Here is a 4721-nt window from a genome sequence, read left to right as displayed (position 1 = left end):
ATGCACCGGCTCCCCCGCCCCGCGTCACGGTCACCGCCGGCCCCAGGGGCTGACCCCGCTCGCCTCTCTCTCCACCGTTTCTTTCGTCATCGTTCTTGGTAAATGTCGTTTCCACCCTCGCTTTGAAGCAGGCGGCACCCAGCCTACAGCACGTGTGGCGACTGCGTGCGGCAGCGTCGCAAGAGCCCTCGCTGTCCCCCGGGCTCCTGTGCTGGTCATAAAGGACTGCACGGCTGGCCACGCTGGGACACGAGGCTTGGAGTATCATCGGTGACCTGTGACGTTACAGCCACGAAGAAGATTCGTAGTGAACCCAACGTTTAGACACCCCCCTCTTTTGTTGAAAACATAAAATCGTATTGACCAAGACCCCCAGGAAGCCACCGTCGCACACACCCCCCCAACCCCTCCCGACATCGCCAGGCCGCGCCCTCCTGTCTTCGCCCGGTTCAGGCCTGTCCGCCGTGAGGCCAGGCTCCTGTGTGCCCTTTCTTTGCCGAGCTTATTTGGGTTGGGAGTCCCTTGGTTTCCGTCTTGTTCCCAACACAGTGAGGCAGGAGGGGTCCCTCTGGAGGCGGAGCGCGGGAGGGGGCTCACGTTTCCATGGTTTCGACGGGTGGTGGTGGCGAGGCTTCCCAGCAGATGGCGCCCTGTGACAGGGACAGCCGGCTTCTCTGGGGCACTCCGGGTTCATGTGTCCGCTGCTTCGTCCGCGCGCTCCTTCACGCATTTAGCGCTTGTCAAGTGCCTGCCCGGCAGCATCCCTATGGTGACAGGCACGGAGGACAGCGCGGTGACCCCAGTGCCACCTCCATAGCACCCCTCACACAAGTCTGGGTGTCAGAGCTGGACGGGGCTTGGTCCGGGGAGCATGAGGCCCAGCCCTCTTTCCACACGTGGGGACCCGAGCCTGGGGGGTGCACGTGGCTGCTCCAGGCCGCCCCAGCTCATCCCTGGAGGCCACCCCAGGTGGAGGACCGCACCCCTCCCACCACTGAGAATGTTAGGGGACGCCTTTTGGGCCCTGGCTTTAAGCCTGGAGAGACGCATCCCGTCACTTCATGGGTATCCTGCCATCCTGCCGGCCCCCACGAGGGTCCCCCACGAGGTTCCCCCCCGAATGACTCCCGACCGTGAGGAATGCGACTGTCCTCGCTTCAGACCACCCTTCAGAGGCGCTGAGGGTTCTAGAAGCCACCATGGAAGCAAAGGGCCCGCCTCCGGGGCTCGCGGGCGAGCCAGGGCCGCTGGGGTGGGCTTAGCGGGGAAACGAAGCTGAGCACGAGACCTCTTAACCGGTTTCGAAATGGTTTATTTTTGCTTACAAATGCCACGTTGTCATTGAGACAAATGTGGAGAAGCAACAGGAAGCAGCCGAGGTCACCGTCGGTTCAGCGCCGGTCACTGAGGACGTCAGCGCGCCCTGCCTGGGAACGCGTGTATATACGCACACGCACGCACACGCACACACACGCACGCCTGTGCTCATGTGCACACGCACACCCACGTACACACACGTGCACACCATGCACACACCATTCACACGCGCACAGTGGGATCGCGCTACGAAATGTTTGGGAACCAGCTTTGTCCTCGCGTCATAATGTTGTGGATCTTCTCCCACGAGGCTGGCATTTCGGGTCATGGTGTCACTGAGTGGCGACCCGCGTGCGATGCACCGTAATGTATTTAATTCCATAGGGTCGAGCGTGGAGGCCGCTGCCCAGATTTGCACTATTGCAAACAACACACTACAGAACACTTGCTGGTAGCTACCGTGTGTGCAAAGCCACACTCACTTCCTTGGGGTCTATTCTGGGCCAACGGACACAGGAAGCCCAAGGTGTTGGGAAACGGGACAGGCCATGAGAAGAGGTCGAACCCGTTCCCTCCCCGTGCAGCTCCGGGCAGGGATCCGGCCTCCGCCCGTGTGACCCTGGACACCACCCTGCCTACAGGCGGGCCTCCTCGCTCTGGCAGAGCCCAGGTGGGATTTGACGAGGTCGAGGCAGAGGGCAGACCCTAGTTCAGAGCAACGACCAGGCACCCATGCTGAAGTGCGCCCGAGGAGGGGTTCCCGGGAGTGTGGCAGACACGTCCTCCTTCCCGCCTTCCGTTGGAGTGGATCGATGCAGCGTCGTCAACGGTGAGCTCCAAAGTGGGGTGTCCGGAGCCAGGCCCTCCCCTTAGCTGAGCGTGCGGCCTTGGGGGGACCCTCTCCTTCTTCGGCTTAGTTCCCTCCCCTGCAGAGCGAGGCCACCACTGCTGGCACCCTAGGAAACAGGAGACGTAGGGCCCGGCTCAGCGTGGCTGTCACATGTGACAGGAGGAAGCAGTGACTGACGGGAAGGTAGAAATCGCTGCCCGTTTCGTGGGTGATGATGCGGGTTTTGCCATTTCGAGCTCAGAAACTCGAAGGAAGAATGTGGATTCTTTAGGGCAGGGTCCCCAACCCCTGGGCCGGGGACCGGAACCAGTCCCTGACCTGTGAGGACCCGGGCCGCACAGCAGGAGGTGAGTGGCCAGCGAGCGAAGCTGCGTTTGGATCTGCAGCCGCTCCCAGCGCCGGCATCACCGCCTCAGCTCCGCCTCGGATCTTCAGGCGTTAGACTCATAGAAGCCCCGGTCCCTGGTGCCAGGAAGATTGGGGACCACTGGGTTAGGGCGTTCCTTAGCGTCCAGCAGGCTTACGAACACCTGTCGACCTTGATAGATACCTATCAACCAAGGGACTGACCGACACCCAAGACCGGGCCCCAGCAAACACCGGTCAGCCCCATGCCTGCGTCCTCCAACGTGCACACCAGGACGTGGGGTGGACACACTTATCTGCACTCCTCAGCCATCTGTGCCAGGAAACGGGACAGTCAGTGCCCGTGCCTTCGCCCTCCGCCCGGCCCCCTGCCTCCTCCGGCCCTCCAGTGCCCCCGCGCCCCCCACCTCGCCTGTCCCATTGTTTCCGAACCTGTCCTCAGAGGAGGCTCGGTGTTTCAGAGGGGCCTTGCTCGTGTTCTTCCTGGGGGACATAGCGCCCATAGCCCAGCCGGCTCCAGCTCTTGGTCACTGGGCCTGGGTGTCCTGGACTTGGTGTGGTCGGGGACCCTGCTCTAACTCGGCGTGCGGCCAGCCTCCCCCAGGTCAGACTCCCCCTGCGCCCACCTCTCTGACATGCAGATGCAGACGCACAGTCTCACTTAAGCTCACCACACGCGCACGCACACACTCACGCCCTCAGACACCTGGCCCAGGTTGGGTGGCGAGCCACACACCCCGTGCCTTCCTGTGGTGCCGGATGGGGAGCCACGGGGGCCTGGCCGTTCCCCAAGCCCACCCTGGGCCCTGGCCTGCCCCTGGGGGCTGCGGTGGACGTGGGGACCGAGGTCACAGGCGGCAGAGGGGACGTGGGACCAGCTGGGGAAGCCTCCCCAGGTCCCTGGAAGCTGGGGCCTCTGAGAGAGCTGGCCGGGGAGCGCGGGGTGACCAGGTGTGCTATTGGGGGTGGGTGCCAGCCAGGTCACCTGCCCTACCGTGTCAGAGGGCCCATCTGGAGCAGTCACCCCGTCGCTCAAGATAGCAAAGCCTGTCCCCCTCTGCCTGGCACACTCGCAGGCAGACAAAAGTATTTTTAAACTCATTTCCCTGACCTAAAAAAGCTCGTTTTTGACTGAACACCTAGCCTTCAGGACCGGCAAGAGCGCTAACTATAAATAGCTCCACGCACCGCTGGGGAGGCAGGTGCGCAGCTGCTGGGTCGGGGACAACTTGGGCCTCTGCAGATGTCCGGGGCCCACATGGCGGTGGCACACCGGGTTGTTTTAAATTAAATTACAGGCCTGGGAAGCGATGGAACGGGGCCAGGGCTGGCTGCGACCTGGCAGCCGTCGTGCGGGGTCCCCACGGTTGCCTGTCCCGTGCCCTTGGTGCAGGGGTGGGGAGTCCCGACAGCCACGGGCAGCCTCGCCGGGGGAGTGGGGGGCTGCGGGGAGGGGGTGGCGCAGGCCACCAACCACGGAAGGCCCGAGGACACGGGCAGCATCTCAGCTCTGCAAATTTAAGAACAAGTTCATTCTTCTGAACGACGAGAGTGCGCTCCTTACACAGAGCTGGGGAAAGAGAGGGAGCAGATCTGTGTATCTCTACGAACCCCCGTAGCCCCGTCCCTGTCGGGGGTGGACGCACCCCAGCTTTCCCCGGTCCCAGCGAGGGCCAAGCCCCTGCCTCCGCTGCCGGCGTTGCCGACGGCTGGGCACTTACTGGACTCACTGCCTGACGGGGTGGACGCCGGCTCTGTGGGGCAGGGGCTCTGGGCAGCACCCACTCCCACCTTTGCAGCCTGGGCGTGACTCAGTTTCCCCTTCTCGCCCCAGCACTGGGTACTCAGCTCCTGCCTGCTCCCCCTTCTTTTTGGCATCCTTTGGCCCCAGCCTCATGGCCACTCGGGGAGAAAGGAAGATTCCAGCCCCAGGAAGGGCCGAGAGCTGGGCAGGGGGCAGGCAGGGAAGGGGCCGTGAGGCAGTCCGCGCCTGCGCCGGGGGACGCACACCTGGGGCTTTAGCTGGCCTGAGGGAGAGCTAGGCCACAGCGGGACCGGTCCCTCCGCCTCCGGTCGGCTCCTGGAGGAGCGTGGCACAGTGCCGAGTGCTGCCTGGAGGAGGCGTCCTGCCCACTTCCTCCTCTCACCATGACCCGGCCCTGGGCAATGCAGAGCAGGGATGTTGAGA

Source organism: Pteropus alecto, unplaced genomic scaffold (genome assembly GCF_000325575.1).
Source record: "Pteropus alecto unplaced genomic scaffold, ASM32557v1 scaffold320, whole genome shotgun sequence".
Taxonomy (NCBI): domain Eukaryota; kingdom Metazoa; phylum Chordata; class Mammalia; order Chiroptera; family Pteropodidae; genus Pteropus; species Pteropus alecto.
Note: the sequence above shows the minus strand (reverse complement) of the source record.